Raw genomic sequence first — 19,567 nt, forward strand, 5'->3', positions numbered from 1 at the left:
TGAGTCCAAGCCCCAGGACTGGCACAAAAAAAAAAAAAAAAAGTCAAAGACAGCACCTAGGCTTTGAGTTCAAGGCCCAATACTCACACACACACACACACACACACTCACAATCACAATCACACACACCCTGCCTGGCTGGGAAATGCAGGGTCTCTCAGTTAGTGTACTTATTCTTAAAGAGTTTGCATGCTTCTGGGAAATATAGGGGCCTCACACTTGCCCATCTCCATCCCCAGGTTCCTGCTGGGGACTGGGGGCTGGGAGGCTTTGCCCCTTCCTGCCCTCACCTCCTCCCAGAAAACGCTGCATGCCAAGCTCCTGCCCCCTGCCTGGGCAGCAGAGACCTTTTCCTGACTGAAAGCTCATCATCTCCAAGAATAACCTTTAAACCTGATGCAAAAACTGCCTGTGGACACCCCACTTTCAGGCCATGGGATATGCGGGGCCCTAGGCAGAATCTCTCTGAATCCTAAAGTTGTCAGGGTCCTGCTCTTCGTCCCGAGGGGGAGGGGGGCGCTCACGGCCCAGACCACGCCCTCAGAACCCTGGGGGCGGAGCTCGTAGGGGAGGGCGAGCAAAGCTGGCCATTCTCTTTGTGTCTACTTGGGGCGTGGCCTCTCAGAGATGGACCAATCATGGGATGACCCTCTTCTAGGAAGCCAATGGTTGGTCTGCGGGGAGTGGGCAGCACCTGGTTTCTGGATGGGGCGGGGCCCCACTGGCTGTGTCTGTGGATGTTGGTTTCCTTGGAAACCACAGGGCGAAGCAGGGCTTGGGGTAGGGGGTGGGGTGGGGTAGTGGGGAGACCGGAGTGAGCAGGGACTCTGGGAGAGAGGTTCCTGCAAACCCATAGCCCCCAAGTCCTTCCTCCCACAGGTGATGTAGATCACTGCCGCACCCCACCTCACCCTTTGTTTTCTGCTGGCAGAGGTGGGGGGAACCCCGCGGGAGGCGTGGGTATGGGGTGGAATTTTCTGGTCCTGGTGCTGATGGTCTCTGTGGGTTGTGGTTTGTAGAATCCACTGCAATGCAGGGAAAACAGTGTCCTCAAATTCAAACCAACTGCAGGCAAGTCGGGTAGACCCAGTCCTATCTTCAGCCACAGCCACCTGCGCCCAGCTGGAGACAGGGAAGCCCAGGAGAACCAAGCTCTCCAGCAGTGACAAGCATTCAGGGCAGGGAAGCTCCAAGCCCATCCGTCTGAGTCCAGTAAACCAATGTGAGGTTAACAGCAGGATGGAGATGAAATGGTGTGGGTGTCTTCATATTATTTGGAGATAAAAACCAATGTTGGGGGTGGGGGTGTGGCAGAAGAGACTGACTCGGCAGAAGATCAGACCTGAGCTCTTTAGCAAGAGAAGGGGAGGACAGTTTCCTCTGCTTAGCTTAGCATGTGACAGTGGCAGGATCAGCTAAGCACCGTCTCTTAAGCTAAGAAACTGGATCTGCTGGGCACCAGTGGCTCACGCCTGTAATTTTTTTTTAATTTATTAATTGAACATAAATTTTTTTACAAGGTGTTGTGCAAAAAGGGTACAGTTACATAGTAGGGCAGTGTGTACATTTCTTGTGATATCTTACGTCCTGTTTTTCTATCCCTTGTCTAGGTCAGGTAGACATATATACAATATACAATATATCAAGAACATATACAGTATTCACAGACTTGGTCTCTACTGTCTCTCCGTCTCCCTTTGTTAACAGTCATATATCAGGGAGATCATGCCCCTTTGTTTTCTGTGTTCTAGGCTTGTCTCGCTCAACATTATTTGTTCGAGTTCTGACCATTTCCCTGCGAACAACAATATTTCACCATTCCTAATCACTATGTAGTATGCCATTGTGTATAAGTACCATATTTTTTGGATCCATTCGTCTGTGGAGGGGCATCTGGGTTGTTTCCATATTTTGGCTATTGTGAATTGTGCCGTGATAAACATGGAAGTACAAATGTCTTTTTGATATCTTTCACGCCTGTAATTCTAACAATTCAGGAGGCTGAGATCTGAGGATCAGGGTTTGAAGCCAGCCTGGGCAGGAAAGTCTTATCTCCAATTAAGCACCTTAAAAAAGCAGGAATTAGAGCTGTGGCCGTGGCTGGTTACAGGGTTCAAGGAAGGAGAGTCTAAGTCCCTCCAAGAGTCCACCACTTACTCAGACAGTCTCAAGCAAAAAGATGGATTTATTGGGGAAGCAGAAAGCAAAATGACAGGCCAGGGACACGGCACAGACTCGAGAGCTAAAACTGCTACCCCCAACAGTCCTCAAGCTGGGGTTTATAAAGATAAAAGCATAGCACAGATGTATGGGGTTGACCCAGGGTGTAGAGCAAGCAACAAGTTTAGCAAGCTATTTCCAGAAGCAGAATTTGGGGGTCAGGTTGACGTAATATTTAACTTCATTTTAACAATTTGCCACCATGTTTCCCTAATTAAGATGGAGTCAGCTGTACTTCCTACATCTTGCTTTTCTTTCAGCCTAGTCAAATCCCTGACTCATTTAATTAACATTGAGGGGTGTGTACTGGATGCATAGGACCATCAGTTTTTTTTGTTTTGTTTTGTTTTTGTTTTGTTTTTTTTTTTTGGCCAGTCCTGGGACCTGGGCTCAGGGCCTGAGCACTGTCCCTGGCTTCTTTTTGCTCAAAGCTAACACTCTGCCACTTGAGCCACAGCGCCCCTTCTGGCTATTTTCTGTATATGTGGTGCTGGGGAATTGAACCCAGGGCCTCATGTATACAAGGCAAGCACTCTTGCCACTAGGCCATATCCCCAGCCCAGGACCATCAGTTTTATGGCCCCAATTCTTTGTACAAATGAAAATGCGGGGCTGGGAATATGGCCTAGTGGCAAGAGTGCTTACCTCATATACGTGAAGCCCTGGGTTCAATTCCCCAGCACCACATATATAGAAATGCAGGTGCTCTCACCAGATTTAAATCTCCATCCAGTTACCTAGGTAACTGGCACACCTGAAGGCAATTACCTCCCTCCTTTCTCTGAGGTCACATCCTAACCCATCTGGGCATACCCTAACACACCTCCCACCCTAGGCATGACACTCCCACCCTAGGAGTGACTCTCTAGCCTGCCATTCATGCTTTATCGAATTTTCTTAATAGACTAGTGAACTCCAGTCAACTCAGAGGAGTGGGAAGGTTACCACAGAATGTACCCCCAAAATCTTAGTTTCGGCAGATCCAAAGCAGCCTTCCAACAGGAATCAGCTGTGTGTGATGGAGTCCTATCTGTTTTTACCACAGTAGAGGTGCTCAGGGTGAAGATGTAGCTACTTCCAGATGACTCTCAGGCTGTATAGGCAAACTGGAATCATTTTGGTAGCCATCCTTTTTCACTTTGGCTTTCATTTACATTTAAAGAACTCATGCCCCATTCCCTCGAGGCTGCCTGTTTTCTTCAGTCTGAATTACTGCCTAGAAGACCTTTGAACTCAAAATACATTTTTCCTTAATGCAAGAATTACAAGCACCAGGGGCTGGGGATATGGCCTAGTGGCAAGAGTGCCTGCTTCATATACATGAAGCCCTGGGTTCGATTCCCCAGCACCACATATACAGAAAATGGCCAGAAGTGGCACTGTGACTCAAGTGGCAAAGTGCTAGCCTTGAGCAAAAAGAAGCCAGGGACAGTGCTCAGGCCCTGAGTCCAAGCCCCAGGACTGGCAAAAAAAAAAAAAAAAAAAAAAAAAGAATTACAAGCACCAGAATTACAAACACAGGAATCTAGACTTAACATCTTCACTTTTTCAATACATCCAAATTGCAAAATAGCACAGAAATCAAGTTTCATCCTACAAATAAACCTTTCTAACCCTCTTAAGACTTTTTCCAGGCTGGGGATATGGCCTAGTGGCAAGAGTACTTGCCTCCTATACATGAAGCCCTGGGTTCAATTCCCCAGCACCACATATCTAGAAAACGGCCAGAAGTGGCACTGTGGCTCAAGTCACAGAGTGCTAGCCTTGAGCAAAAGGAAGCCAGGGACAGTGCTCAGGCCCTGAGTCCAAGGCCCAGGACTGGCCAAAAAAAAGAAAAGACTTTTTCCAATTTCAGTCCATCCTAAGGGGCAGTTTTAGAAATATCAAATCATTTTTACCATCAGGTTTCCAGTGCTCATCTGAAAACAAAAGAGACAGGACAAAGAAAGGCATCCATTGGCCTGTCCTACAGAATGGGCATATACTCACCAATCCCATTTCTTAGAGCTTGATGAACTGCCTTGGTGCCAAATCACCACTCACTCCTGAGGATAGGCTCACAGGCCTGCCCCAGGTTTTTCCTGTTGGTCTCTGAATGAGAAACTCAATCATTTCTTTAACAGTGATAAAACATATCCAAATTTCTAACATTTAGTCCCCAAACAGTGGAGGGAGACAAATTTCAAGTTCCCAATGCCTTTTGCTAAACCAGATAATCTGATTACAGTGCAAACATCCTTTTAAATCAAATTACATCATGTAGCTCCAATCCTCTTCTCTGAATCTCTCACCTGTATTTCTCAGTCTGGTGGGGTTAAGTTTCTGCCGGCCTGCCACTCTGCATCTAAGCCACAAGAACATTACCAGTCTAAATGTTTTACAAATGTCCATTTTAGTGGGTCGTCATCAGATTGCACCGCCTTCCATTTGTCCTCCTTGGTCAGGTTCGCTGCTTTGATGTGGGAGGCATGGTCTTTAGGCGGTCTACCTTGACAGCGTAGGAGTGGTCAGAACAATGGTGTAGGGGCCTTTCCAGCAGGGCTCCAAGGACTCAGTGTTATGTCACTTTACCCACACCACCTGTCCTGGCACAAAAGGGTGTAAGGGGCCTGGGAATATGGCCTAGTGGCAAGAGTGCTTGCCTCATATACATGAAGCCCTGGGTTCAATTCCCCAGCACCACATATACAGAAAATGGCCAGAAGTGGCACTGTGGCTCAAGTGGCAGAGCACTAGCCTTGAGCAAAAAGAAGCCAGGGACAGTGCTCAGGCCCTGAGCCCAGGTCCCAGGACTGGCCAAAAAAAAAAAAAAAAAAAAAAAAGGGTGTAAGGCTGGGGCATCCTTGGGCAACTCCTCATGAGCACCCTTGATCTGGGAGCAAAGTTCCTTTTGGGCTTTCTGCAAGGCCTGCAAGAACTGCATCAGATGTTGGTTTGTCAATTCAGCTATTGCTTCAGAAACAAGCTTAGGGCATAAGGGAGGAGGCCTCCCGAACATTATCTCATAAGGTGTGATGTCCTTAAAGTATGATATACAGTGTACTTGCAGAAGGGCAAATGGTAGGAGGGCCGTCCAGTTTTCAGTCTCAAGGGTTAATTGGTTAAGGTCTCTTTTAGAGTCCTATTCATCCTCTCTACTTGACCTGAACTTTGGGGGTGATAGGCACAATGTAATTTCCAATTAATCCCCAATGACTTACCTAATAACTGGGTTACCTGAGAGATGAAAGAGGGGCCATTATCTGAGCCTATGGCTACTGGGAGTCCAAACCTGGGAATTATCTCCACTAGCAGCTTCTTTGCTACCGTCTGTGCTCTTTCCCACTTGGTTGGGAAAGTTTCCCCTCTGATGTCCTGGGCAGTGCATTATAGCAACTGCCTTTGGCAGCCATATGGCCTGAAGTAAGCCTAATATCTGCTCTTTGTTTCTGATGGTTTTTCCTTCTGCTGTCAGCAGCCCACATTCCCTGTAAATGTACATGAACGGGAGTGAATGTATACCTGCTGTCCGTACAGATGTTGACCTTCTTGTCCTTTCCCAACATCAAAGCTTGGGTTAGGGCAATGAGCTCAGCCTTTTGTGCCAAGGTGCTCACTGGTAACGGCTTGGCCCAAATGACTTGGTCTCCTTCCACGACCGCACTCCTGCTAACCTCACTCCATCCATCGCATAGCTGCTTCCATCGGTGAACATGGTCTTTTCCGCACCAAGTAGCAGGACATCCGTGAGGTCTGGTCTAATACTGTGGACATTGAGTCAAAACCTCGGCACAATAGTACAGCACTGTCTGATCAGTAGCAGGTAGCAGGGTGGCAGGGATGAGGGTGTGGAAGCTCGGAAAGTCACTTTAGGCTGGTTGAGCAACAGAGCCTGGTACTGTATTAGCCTGGCGTTGGACATCCACCAGTCTGGGGGGCTTTGCAACAAGTTCTCAGCCGCATGGGGGGTAGTTACCATGAGGTCCTGCCCCAGTGTTAGCTTGTTAAGAGTCTGACTAGCTGAGCTGTTGCTGAAATTACCCTGAGGCAAGCAGGCCATCCTGACTAAATTGGGTCTAATTTCTTAGATAAGTAGTCCACTGGCCAATACCAGGGTCCTAGCTTCTGAGTTAGCACACCTCTTCCTACCCCAGCTTTTTCATCCGTGAACAAGTGAAAAGGCTTGTGGATATCCAGAATGCCCAGGGCTGGGGCTAAAACTAGCTGCTTTTTAAAGGTCTGGAACACCCATTCCTCTTCCTCAGTCCATCTGATATTTTCTCCTGGTCCTTTGGTAATCTCATATAAGGGCCATGCTGCTTCAGCAAACCCCAAAATACAGAGTCTACAATACCCCCACAGTTCCCAGAATTCCCTTACTTGCTTCTTAGTCTTGGAAGTGGGGATCTGCATGATTGCTTGCTTCCTGGAGCTTGACAAAGTCCTGAGTCCCCCTTCCAGATCATACCTGAAATATGTGGCTCTCTTGGTGCAAAGCTGGGCCTTCTTCACCAAGACCCAGTAGCCGAGTTCCTGAAGCGTTTTGGGGAGTCCTTCAGTTGCAAGCAGGTCTCCTCTGTTTCTGCAGTTATCAAAAAATCATCCACATATTGCAACAAGGAAACCTCGGGGAAGGAGAGTTGGTACTCAAGGAGGTCCGTGTGCAGTGCCTGGTCAAAGATAGTGGGGGAGTTTTTGAACCCTTGAGGCAGCCCGGTCCAGGTCAGTTGTCTTTGATATCCATCCTCCGGATCTGCCCACTTGAAGGCAAATAGGGGCTAACTGGCCTTCACCAGCAGGATGCTGAAGAAGGCGTCCTTCAGGTCTAGGACTATATATACCTGTTTCTTGGGGACAAGCATGCTGAGCTGAGTATATGGGTTAGGTACAGTTGGGTGAATGTCTTCAACCCTCTTGTTTACTTCTCTCAAGTCTTGCACCGGCCTCTAGTCCCGTTTCTGCCTTCTTTACGGGGAGAAGTGGTGTATTCCAAGGCGACTGGCACGGGACCAGTATCCCATTGGAGGTGGTTGATATGGACCCTGATCCCCTCTCTTGCTTCTGAGGTCATGGGGTACTGTCTCACTCTCATGGGTTCAACAGAAGCCCTCAGCTAGACCAGCACTGGACTCTGGTGGATAGCTAAGCCGGGGCGGGGGGGGGGGGGGGAGGCATTGGTTTCTGCCCACATTTGGGGAAATCTCTCTTGGAGCTCCTGGAGGAGTTTGAAAGGGTGACTGTTTTCATTGGTCTGGTGCAGAACATATTCCTGGGCTATTGGCAGTGATAGCTTTAGATTCTGGTCCTCCTGCGGGGGACTCAAGTCAATGTTAATCTGCACCGCCTCGGGGCTGAGAATATGGCCTAGTGGCAAGAGTGCTTGCCTCGTATACATGAGGCCCTCCTGGGTTTAATTGCTCAGCACCACATATACAGAAAATGGCCAGAAGTGGCGCTGTGGCTCAAGTGGCAGAGTGCTAGCCTTGAGCAAAAAAGAAGCCAGGGACAGTGCTCAGGCCCTGAGTTCACAGCCTAGGACTGGCAAAAAAAAAAAAAAAAAAAAAAATCTGCACCGCCTCAAACTTGATTTGTGCTCCCAATTTGTGTAAATAATCCCCAACAGGGGGTATTGACACTCGCACATTACTAAAAAGGAATGGGTCACAGCTCCTCTGCCCAAGTCTACTGTCCAATTTGTAGTCCATCAATAAGTTTTAGATCCTGTGGCCCCTCCTTGTACTTCCATTTTTTTTTTTTTTGGCCATTGGCCCTAAGGCCTGCCTTAAGACTGACATTTGTGCCCCGGTGCCCACTAAGAATTTGGTTTTCCCTCCACTTTTAGAGTTATCCTGGGCTCTGGGAGGGGAGAGCCCCAACCCCTTCAATCATCCAAGGTTCCCTTTCTTTGGACATTTTTCTTTCCAATGCCCTCTCTCCTTACAATAAGCACACTGAGCCTTCTCTAACTTCTGCATTCCTTTTCTGCTACTTCCTCTTTCCTGCTCTGGCCTCCTCTAATGGGGCGCAAAGCCCCCCCTTCCTTCTTTGTTCTTGAGAACAAAAATCTTAGCCAATCTCCTAACCTGTCTCATCTGTAGAATCCATTGTCAAAAACTTGGGATGCAATCTCCACTAACTCCGACAAATTCTTTCCTTCAAACCCTTTAATTTTCTGAATTTTATCTCTAACATCGGAGTTGCCTGCCCCACAAATGCTACATTAATTGCTTTTCTGTTTTCCTCAGCCTCTGGATCTATAGTAGTATAAGTACAGTAAGCATCAAGAAGCCTTTCTAAAAAGGCTGCCGGGGACTCATCCATTTCCTGTTTAACTTCCCCTACCTTAGACAAACTGATTGGGTGCTTCCCAGTGGCCCAGAGACCCCCCAGAAGAATCTGGCGATAAACCTTTAGCCACTCCCTTCCTGCCAACTAATTTGGATCCCAGTTTGGATTCCATGAGGGGAGGGCTTCCTCTATCTTGAGGGAGTCTTCTGATGGTCTGCTGTGGTGTCCCAGGACCAGCTTCTTGGCTTCCCAAAGAATCTGGCCTTTTTCTTCAGTGGTGAAGAGAACATCTAGGAGTTGCTGGACATCGGCCCAGGTGGGTGAGTGAGTCAGAAAAAGTCCAATCACAACGATAACAAGAAAAAGCAGAATTGAGAACAGGCACAGAGGAGAAGTTCCTCAGTGGATGCCGCTTGTCCCATGTCTTCCTGTAAAGTAACTCCAATCACAATAGCAAGCAAAAGCAGAGAACAGACACGACCATACACAGCACAAGGAACAAGATCAAAATTCCTATTCTTTTGACAAAATTAATACACTTCTTTCCCTATGAGGACCTTCAGAAGGGGGTCAAGGTATCCCTTGACCACCCCGGCCGTAAAGAGCTGGGCTTCTGTCTCAGGCCCAGATAGTGCACTTTTCCAATACAGACACAGAAACAGAAACAGAAACAGAAACAGATTGGGGGCTGGGAATATGGCCTAGTGGCAAGAGTGCTAGCCTTGTATACATGAAGCCCTGGGTTCGATTCCCCAGCACCACATATATAGAAAATGGCCAGAAGTGGCGCTGTGGCTCAAGTGGCAGAGTGCTAGCCTTGAGCAAAAAGAAGCCAGGGACAGTGCTCAGGCCCTGAGTCCAAGGCCCAGGACTGGTAAAAAAAAAAAAAAAAAAAAAAAAAAAAAACAGAAATAGATTGGTCGACCAAGCTCAAACCTCTGGAGGTTTCTTTTCTTCACCCGGGCGGGCATCTTAGGACTCTTCCTGGCCAATGTACCAGAAATGATACCAGGTTTGAGGGTGGAGATTCCAAGTCACTCCAAGAGTCCCCCACTCAGAGACGGTCTCAAGCAAAAAGATGGACTCATTGGGGAAGCAAAAAGTGAACTGAATGGCCAGGGACACAGCACAGACTCGGGAGCTAAAACTGCAACCCCCAACAGTCCTCAAACTGGGGGTTATAAAGGTAAATCACAGCACAGATGTAGGGGTAGAGCAAGCAACAAACAAGTTAAGCAAGCCATTTACAGAAGCAGAATTTTGGGGTCAGGTTGACCTAATATTTAACTTCATTTTTTTTTTTTTTTTGGCCAGTCCTGGGGCTTGGACTCAGGGCCTGAGCACTGTCCCTGGCTTCTTTTTGCTCAAAGCTAGCATTCTGCCACTTGAGCCACAGCACCACTTCTGGCCACTTTCTGTATATGTGGTGCTGGGGAATTGAACCCAGGGCCTCATGTATAGGAGGCAAGCACTCTTGCCACTAGGCCATATCCCCAGCCCCTATTTAACTTCATTTTAACAATTGTACCATGTTTCCTTAATCAAGATGGAGTCCTCTCTACTCCCCCAGCATTTGCTACCATGTTTCCCTAATCAAGATGTAGTCAGCTCTACTTCCTACAACATGGCTCAAGTGGTAGAGCGCTAGACTTGAGCACAGAGAGGCTCAAGGACAGCGCCCAGGTCCCCAGTTCAAGCCCCAGGATTGACAAAAAAAAAAAAAAGGTAGGCTGGAAATGTGGCTTACTGGTAGAGTGCTTGCCTAGCATGCATGAAGCCCTGAGTTTGATTCCTCAGGACAACATAAACAGAAAATGCCAGAAGTGGCACTCTGGCTCAAGTTGGTAGAGTGCTAGCCTTGAGCAAAAGCAGCTCCAGAATAAGAAGAAGGAGGAGGAGGAGGAAGAGGAGGAGGAGGAGGAGGAGGAGGAGGAGGAGGAGGAGGAGGAGGAGGAGGAGGAGGAGGAGGAGGAGGAGGAGGAAGAGGAGGAGGAGGAGGAGGAGGAGGAGGAGGAGGAGGAGGAGGAGGAGGAGGAGGAGGAGGAAGAGGAGGAGGAGGCTAATGGAGAGTTATAGAAGGGGTGTAACTGAAGAAGTATTTTGTTCCTGCTAATTAAAATGTGACATGAACTTCCCTTTCTACAAGGAATGTATACTATACAAGATAGAATCTGTGCAGTGCCCTTCCTAGAAATTTATTGTGACCCTTGGCATTATCATTCTTTGGGATCTAAAAGTTAACTTGTAACTTCACACAAAGGGAGGCCTCAATTAAAAGTCAATAGCAGCCACAGCTGGTGTCTCACACCTGTAATCCTAACTACTTGGAGGCTGAGATATAGAGGATAATGGTTTGAAGCCAGCTTTGGTAGAAAAGCTCTCTAAACTCCATCTTGTATCATGGCTCAAGTTGGCTGGTTTTGTTTGGTTTCATTTTTTGTTTTGTCCTTCTGATTCTGGGGCTAGAACTCAGAACTTCATGCTCTCCCTTGGGTTTTTCTGCTCAAAACTGACTGTACCACTTAAGCCATACCTCCACTTCTGGCTTTTTGCTGGTTAATTGGAAATAAGAGTATTATGGACTTTTCTGCCTAGGCTGGCTTTGAGTCTTGATCTTCGGACTTCAGCACTCTACATAGCAGTTCTGATTTTTGAGACAGGGTCTCTCTTTCTAGCCCAGGCTGGCCTCAAATGCAACACCTCCAGGCCCAGCTTTTACTGTTGCCTCTTAATGAGAGTTTGAGTGGAGCTTCCCATATGCAAATGTTTGTGGTCTAGTTGGACAAAAGTTATTTGAACTTATTCTGTGTGTGTGTGTGTGTGTGTGTGTGTGTGTGTGTGTGTGTCTCAGTCATGGGGCTTGTCCCATGGGTGCTGTCCCTGAGCTCTTTTGCTCAAGGATAGCACTGTACCACTTTGAGCCACAACTTCCACTGAACTTATTCTTGCACACCTGTCTCTTCTATGGGCACCCTTCCACACCATCCCTTGTACACCAAGTCATAAGCCAGGTCCTGGTTCTCCCTTGTAATCCTAGCTACTCAAGAAGGCTGAGATCCACAGGATCACAGTTCAAATCCAGCCTGTGTTGAAAAGTCCATGAGACACTTATCTCCAATCTATCAGCAAAAAGCCAAAAGTGTAAGTTCAGTGCTGGTAGCTCATGCGTGCCATCCTAGCTACTCAGGAGGCTGAGATCTGAGAATCTTGGTTCAAAGTTGGCTGTGCAGGAAAGTCCATGAGACCCTTATCTCCAATTGGAACCGCCCCTAAAAGAACAAAAAAGAAAAAAAAGAAAAAGCTGGAGTGGAGCTATAGCTCAAGTAGTAGAATGCTAGCCTTGAGCACAATAGCTTAGACAGTACCCAGGTTCTGAAGTTCAAGCCCCAGTAACTGAAGCACACACACTGAGGCTAAGGCCTCAGGGCTCCTCCAAGACAGTCCCTACCCAGCCTATCCCAGCATGTGGGCGTAGGTCAAAGGCCACTGGAGCCACCATACTTGAGATCACTTAAGGCCCAGCTCCTTACCCACACAACTCCCTGGTGGGTCTGTCCCTGCCAGGTGAAGGCTGGCTGCACCTGCCCTCCACACACAGGATCACAAAGGATTTTGTCCCAGGGCACTGGGGAGCTATAGATGCTGATAGGTTGAGACTCCAATGAGTCTCAATGCCAGGTGCAAGGGCAATGAAGGAGGTGTACCAGCCAAAGTACCAGACCTCCCTGAGGCCCTGCTCAGACCCGCTGTGGCCCAGACCCCTGGGGGGTCTGTTTCCTGTACCCAGAGGGACACACCTAGAAGGACATTTGTACCCTCTATACCTCAGCCTAAGAGAGAGAAAGCCACTTTAAGTTCCATTTGTGCATATAAATACACAAATATATAATATCTGACGACCATTGATTTAGTTTTTGGGGGGGCTTTTTTTTTGTCTATTGTGGGACTTGAACTCTGGGCCTGGGCACTGTCCTTGAGCTCTTCAGCTCAAGGCTAGTGTTCTACCACATAAGCCACATCACCACTTCCGGGACTTTCCTCCTTGGACTGGCTTTGAACCAAGATCCTCAGATCTCAGCCTCCAGAGTAGATAGGATTACAGGCATGAGCCACCAGCCCGAGCCACCAGCCCACAGCTTTATTTCACTTGTTTTTTTGTCCTCATGGGGCTTGAACTCAGGGCCTAGGCACTGTCGCTGAGCTCTTTTGCTCAAGGCTAGCACTCTACCACTTGAGCCACAGTGCCACTTGTCTGTTGGCTAATCAGAGTTAAAGAGTCTCACAGATTTTCCTGCCCAGGCTGGCTTTGAATGGTGATTCTCAGATCTCAGTCTCTTGAGTAGCTAGAATTACAGTTAGGATTACACCAGTGCTAAGCTTTCTATGACACCTTCCCCCCTCTCCTCACACCCCCCCCCCCCCCCGCAATCCTGGGATTTGATCTCAGGGCCTGGGCACTGTCCCTGAGATTTTTGCTCAAGGATAGCAAGGATAGTGTTCTACCACTTGAGCCACAGCTCCATTTCTAGCTGCTTTGTTTGCTAATTAGAGATAATGGACTTTTCCTGTCCAGGCTGGCCTTGAACCGTGATCCTCAGATCCCAGCCTCCTACGTAGCCAAGATTACAAGAGGGAGCCACTCGTGCCCGACTTTCCTCTTGCACTTTTGAACCCAACAGTCACCCCCAAAAGGGTTTCTAAATCGGGCACCCAAAGGGACCTATTGCCAGGGCGAGTATTCAGCGCCACCTGGCGGCATTTAGGAAGTCTGCAGCCCTACCGGGTGATGGCGGATGGTGGTGGGGTGTGTGGGTACAGAGGGCTTGGCTTGGGTGTGGGGCGCCCTTTCTCTCGCCTGTGTAGGAAGGAACGGGCCCAGAATGTCGATGGAGGGTAACTTTAGTCCCCGTAGCGTAGCACTTGTGCCTTGTGCACCGCTTTCCTGAGGGCAAGTGGAGCTAGGCCCTGGCCTGGCCTGCATTAGTGCTCTATCACGGGAGCCACAGCTCCACCTGCGGCCTTTACGGTAGTTAACAGATTTCCTGGCTTCAAACCGTGATCCTCAGATCTCAGGCTCCTGTGAGCAGCAGGCGCCAGACTTGCAACCACTGTTTTTACTTAGAGGAAAACAGTTTATCGAACTGAGAACCAGTCCAGCTGTTCCCGCGGCCTACTGGGGCTCTGGGATTGAAATCAGAGCCAGATTCCACCGGCCCCCCAGGCCAGGCTGGGGAGGACACTCCACACTGGGCCCACGGCTGCACCCCCTACCCCACTGCAAAGCTGGGGCTGGAGGAGGAGCTGGACCTCGCGGGGGTGTGGCCTGGCTGTTGGCGGGCGTGGTCTTTGTAGGCCACGCCCCCATCGCGCGAACCTGGCAGGCATGCCCCCTCCTCTCTCAGGAATTCTGCCGAGGCACTTCACAGGCCACCACGAGGTCACAAAGTGACTGCTCCTAGGCTGCCAGGTCAGGTCAGGCCAGGCACATTCTGCCTCCCCGCCCCCCCCCCCCCCCCGTCACCTATGGGCCATCCTCCCCACAGCCCCCTAGCCAGTGTCCCTGCTCCAGCGAGGGGGGCATTTGCGAGCCTGATGTATCTGCAGGGCAGGCATCTCGGATGGAGAGAACTAGACTGGAGAAGATGTCCACATGCTAGCCCCGAGCGTCTACGTGTTTGCACGGTGCTAGTGGACAGAGGTGCTCCCCGACCCGGGTGGCCGTGTGCGGCGCTGGCCGGGCAGCGTAGGGGCATGGGCACACCCGCATTCCCCTGTTGACCCCCCTCGAGGAGATTCCAGAACCCTGGTTTTCCAGATCCTGACTCACGGGTGTGCGCTGGCTCTCTGGGCCCGCTTGCCGACTATAAACTACATTTCCCAGAGTTCCCCCCCCCCACACACACACACTAGCTTCCGGTAGCCTCGGCCAATGAAAGGCCCCAGGGCGCGACCCGTTTCCCCTTGCTCAGCGCCACTAGGAACGGTTAGTTCAGCAGAGTTCTCAGAATCTGAAGAACAACAACAAAGCACAAGACACACAATAGAGTATCTACCATCCTTTTTGTTTTTCTTTTCCTCAGTCGTGGGGCTTGGACTCAGGGCCTGGGCGCTGTCTCTCAGCTCTTTTTGCTCAAGGACAGCGCTCTACCTCTTGAGCCACAGCGCCACTTCCAGCTTTTTCTGTGTATGTGGTGCTGAGGAATCGAACCCAGGGCTTCATGCGTTCGAGGCAGGCACTCTACCGCTAGGTCACATTCTAATCTGATATTTCAAATCTGATATTTCAAATGCTTTTCTTTGTTGTTGTTGCCAGTTGTGAGGTTTGAACTCAGGGCCTGGGCGCCACTTCCCGGTTTCTGGTGGTTGGAGACAGCCTCATGGATTCTCCTGTCCATGCTGCCTTCACACAGCTGGCCTCTGACCTCAGCCTCCCGAGCAGCTAGAATTACGGGCGTGAGTCTCCAACCCCCAGCTCCCAGTAGGGCTTGCGCGGGCGGGGGTGGGTGGGGTGGGGTGGGGGAGGGGGGAAGGGGAGGGAATCACAGGTCAACCTTGCTGGGCTTCGTGGCTGAGGCATCCACTAGAGGGCACTCAAGCGGCGGCTCTCCAGCGGGCCCTGCCCTCCAGGCCCTTTAGCTTCCGATTGCCTGACTTTTTTGGGAGCCCCATCCTTTCCCTCCCACTCCATTGGCCTCTCCTACACAAAGGATCTTACCAGGGCTCAGTCGTTCCCAATGTGCTCCCTCCCCCGCCCCCAGGCTCATAATTCCTCTTTGCCCTTCCCAACTATTTCCCCTTGGTCAAGTTTCTTGACTTTGGTATGTTTGGGGGACATAATTCCCATCAGGTTCATAGGGCTTTGCTCATCCTGTGTGCAGGAGCCAGAGCACAGGGCTAAACAAAGTAACAGGGCAGAACATAGACCATTTATCTCCCTTCCTGACACCTTCCCCAATTTCACATCCACCCCCTCCTTTCCTCTTTCCCACCTCTGTCTGCCTGGAGCCCTCTGGGGAGCTCTGGGCTCTTCTGCACCTGTCACCCCCACCCTCATGTCCTCATTGCCCAGACAGGCTGCTGAGGATCCAGCTACCTGGAACTGGAGGCTAAGTGACCTGCTCATCTGTGTCCTACCTGGTATGCTGGCCTCACCCAAAGTGACCCCAGCCCTAGGACAGGACAGGACAGGAAGGGACAGGACAGGGTAGGCTGAGGTTGGCTGGCCCCATTTGTCAGAAACACAAGCCTTCTTATCCAAGTTAGGCCAGGCCAAGCCCTAGCCACAGGAAGCTGTCAGGCTTAAAAAAAAAAAAAAAGTAAAGTCTCCCTCTGTGGCCCCCTCACTTCAATATGCCCCCCTTTTCCCACAGGGGATGAGGCCAGGGGAGCCCCTCCACAATCCTTTGTTGAATCACTACCAGTGTACCTGAGACTCATTTTCCATCTTTCTGCCTACCATCTCATATAATTTATATAATAAACCAGCCTTAGAGAAGCCACTGCTTTATAGTATAGAAGACTGTGAGGATCAAAGAGGTTGACTGCCAAGTTCATCTCAGCCCTTGATCCTTCCATCTCTTTCCCTCCTTTATCAAAAATGTGATATACTGGGCTGGGAATGTGGCTTAGTGGTAGAGTGCTTGCCTAGCATGCATGAAGCTTTGGATTCAATTCCTCAGCAACACATAAACATAGAAAAGCTGGAAATGGCGCCTATGGCTCATGTGGTAGAAGGCAAACCTTGAGCAAAAGGAAGCCAGGGACAGTACTGAGGCCCTGAGTTCAAGCCCCAGGACTGGCAAAAAAAAAAAAGCAATATACTTTTGGGGTGGGGGCTGGTCCTGGGACTTGAACTCATGGCCTGGGAACTGTCCTGGGGCCTCTTTGTGCCCAAGGCTAGTGCTCTATAGCCATAGAGCCACACACTTCTGTTTTTTTTCTGGGTCATACCAGGCTGACTTCAAACCACAATTCTCAGATCTCAGCCTTCTGAGTAGCTAGAATTACGGGCATGAGCCACTGGCACCCAGGTTGATATACTTCAAATACACACACACTCACGCACACAGGGGTGCACTCACACACACAAATACCCAGTGTTAGGAAAATGGAGAAATGAACAAAATAGGCCGGATTCAAACTCAACAGGATAGGACTGTTTATTGCCAGGCCAGCAAGGGACACAGACCTTTCCACCAGTATGGAATTGGGGTTGGGGGTAGCAGTCAAAGTTTTTTTAATTTGTTTTCTGGTCCTGGGGCTTGAACTCTGGGCCTGGGTGCTGTCCCTGAGCTCTTCAGCTCAAGGCTAGCACTCTACCACTTTGAGCCACAGCACCACTTCCAGTTTTCTGGTGGTTAATTGGAGATAAGAATCTCAGGGACTTTCCTGCCCATCCTGGCTTTGAACCAAAATCCTCAGATCTCAGCCTCCTTGGAGTCAAGGTTTTTATAGGGTCTGAGCAAGGAGACAGGGGTTACATGAGTTTAGTATGGGGCGGAGGTGACTGCAGGTGTGGGCAGAGAACAGAGTAAGTATTCCCTTATCCAAGGTCTCAATGTTCTAACAGCTCTACATCTGTCTTACCTAGACAGTTTGACCTTCATTTTTAGTCTTCCAACCTTTTAACCCTTTCCTGGCCTCACAGCTTGGCCCCAGAGCCTTCTAGGCTAGTCCCACAATGGAAGGTCTACATCCAAGCTCAGGTAGGATTGTCCTGTCTTGTCAGGCAGTCTGCACATATCTTTGGTGGCTTGCCTGGTATGCACCTGGGAAAACAGGGTGGGGGAGATCAGTCCTTCAGCCAAGATTATAGATAAGATGTCACTGAGTATCCCCCCCCCCCCCAAGATAGTGAAGCTTGAACTCAGGGTCTAGGTACTGTCCCTGAGCTCATTCACTCAAGGGTAGCACTCTACCACTTGGGACCACTTCCTGTTTTCTGGTGGTTAACTGGAGATAAAAGTCTCACAGACTTTCCTTCCCAGGCCAGCTTTGAACCATGACCCTCAGAACTCAGCCTCCTGGGTAGCTAGGATTACAGGTGTGAGCCACCAGCATCTGGCTTAGGAAGAATTCTTTTGTGTGTGTGCCAGTCCTGGCACTTGAACTTAGGGCCTCAGCACAGTCCTAAGCTTCTTTTGCTCAAGGCTCTTATCACTTGAGCCACTGCACCACTTCCGACTTTTTGTGCTTAAGTGGTACTGAGGAATCGAACCCAGAGCTTCATGCATGCTAGGTAAGCACTCTACCACTAAATCCATTGAGCCACATTCCCAGCCCAGGGAAATTCCTTTATTTTCCTTCTTCTTTTTTTTTTTTTCTTTTGGTGTGTGTGTGTGGGGGGGGGGTGGCCGAGAGGGGTCTGTGTCTGTGTGTGTATGCACATGTTGGTACCAGACCTTGAATTCAGCCTTTGCACTGTCTCTGAGCTACTTTTGCTCAAGGATAGTGCTTTACCACTTGAGCCACAGCTCCACTTATGGCATTTTGCTGGTTAATTGGAGACAAGAGCCTCATAGACTTTTCTTGGCTGACTTTCATCCAGGAAGCTTAGATCTCAGCCTCCACAGGAGTTGGGATTACAGGCCGGAGCCACTGGCACCTGACTCTTCTCACATTTGGGATAGCTGTTTTCTTAAGGGAAAACATGATCAGAATCTCAGGTCTCTCCTCTTCCTGTCTCACAGCCCCCCTTCTTCCCTCCCACGGGGGGGGGGGGAACCTTCCTCTGCCTGCACCCCCATGCATTCCTTGCGTCTGTAAACCTCCGCATTGCAGGGCGCCCTGAGGTTCCCCTAGGTTGTTCCGGCCGTCCCGTGGGTGGGCACCACAGGCACCCTGGGTTTACAGCCATGGCCCAGCACGAATACTCCCCAGGTTTCTTCCTGGCATTTCCGGGTGGGCACCCCCACCCCAGACTGGGATTCCAGGTCCCCAGCGCCCCTTCGGGGAAGTTCAGCCGTTTCGAAAGTCCCCCGGCCACACCTCGGCCGCCCCTGGGCCGCCGCTGGCTAAGCGGGAAGTGGCGGAGGAAGCGGAGCGCCCGGGGCGCGCGGCCCGCGGCCCCGATGACTAAGTTTGGCTGGGACCGGCGCAGTTTGCCTTTTAAGGCGGCCTGGAGGGCAGCGGGGCCCTGAGTGGCGAAGGGGCCGTAGGCGGTGGGGGTGGGGTGGGTGGGAGGACACCAAGACCAGAGAGGAGGAGACCCCACCCCACGGGGGTCGGACCCCCACCCCGCCCCCTCAGCTCCTCCCCATCCCGGGTCCCTGGCGCGCCAGGCCCAAGCCTATTCAGAAATACAAAAAGGTAAACTGAGGCCCAGGAGGCTGAGATCTGTGGGGGTGCGTGCCAAGGCGCGTGCAGCCAGGCGACACCAGGTCCCCGCGGCCCAGCCTGCCCCTGACAGCCGTGACTCAAGCTGCCCAGGGCGGGGCTGCATTTATTGGACGCCCAAGGAATGCAGCCCCGGCTTGGCTGGGTCTCTCCTTGAGAGGGGCATGGGGGGTGGGCGAGGCGGACAAGGAGCACCTCACCGCGCCCCTCCCTCCTGTCCCTCCCGGGTCCCCCGCCCCTGACTACCCCCCACCCCCGTTATCATGGGGGGAAACTGAGGCTTTGAGCAAAAGTTGCTACTGCCACAGTCAAGTGAGCTCAGTGAGGTGCCAGGGCCGAGTCTACGAGGGGCTTGGCCGCACCCCTCACCCAGAAGGAGGAATTCCGGGTGCGGGTGCGAAGCCCGGCGGCGGGTGCCCTGGTGGATCCGGGTGGAATCGGCTCTCCTGGGTCGCCCTCCCCCGGTCCTGTGCTGGTCACCCCTGAGCGGGACCCCTGGCGCCTCGGCCGCGGGCCTCAGCGTCCCCAAATGCAGCAGGTGGGGAACAGGGCAGCTGTGGGGGCTGGGCAGTGATTTTCCAGATTCGGGGTGCTGCGCTGAGTCCCCTCATTCCTTCTCAATCACAGCCCCCGGGGCCGAGCCACAGCCGGCTGGGGGGCGGGGACGCGGCTCCCGGGCCGGGCGCCCCCTCCCCGGCGTCCCTAAACCTGGCCTTAAAAGGAGAGGAACTGGGGCCAAGTGGGC

At 50.9% G+C, this 19,567-nt stretch overlaps 1 long non-coding RNA gene across 1 annotated transcript; it reads left to right on the top strand.

Moving 5' to 3' along the window:
- The first annotated feature begins 4,706 nt into the window (after positions 1-4,706).
- LOC125355150 lies at positions 4,707-5,095 on the top strand. The gene is made up of 3 exons (XR_007211604.1): positions 4,707-4,820; positions 4,999-5,003; positions 5,052-5,095. It is a non-coding gene; the product is annotated as an uncharacterized LOC125355150 (long non-coding RNA).
- The last annotated feature ends 14,472 nt before the right edge of the window (positions 5,096-19,567 follow it).

This window comes from Perognathus longimembris, chromosome 1 (genome assembly GCF_023159225.1).
Source record: "Perognathus longimembris pacificus isolate PPM17 chromosome 1, ASM2315922v1, whole genome shotgun sequence".
Classification (NCBI taxonomy): domain Eukaryota; kingdom Metazoa; phylum Chordata; class Mammalia; order Rodentia; family Heteromyidae; genus Perognathus; species Perognathus longimembris.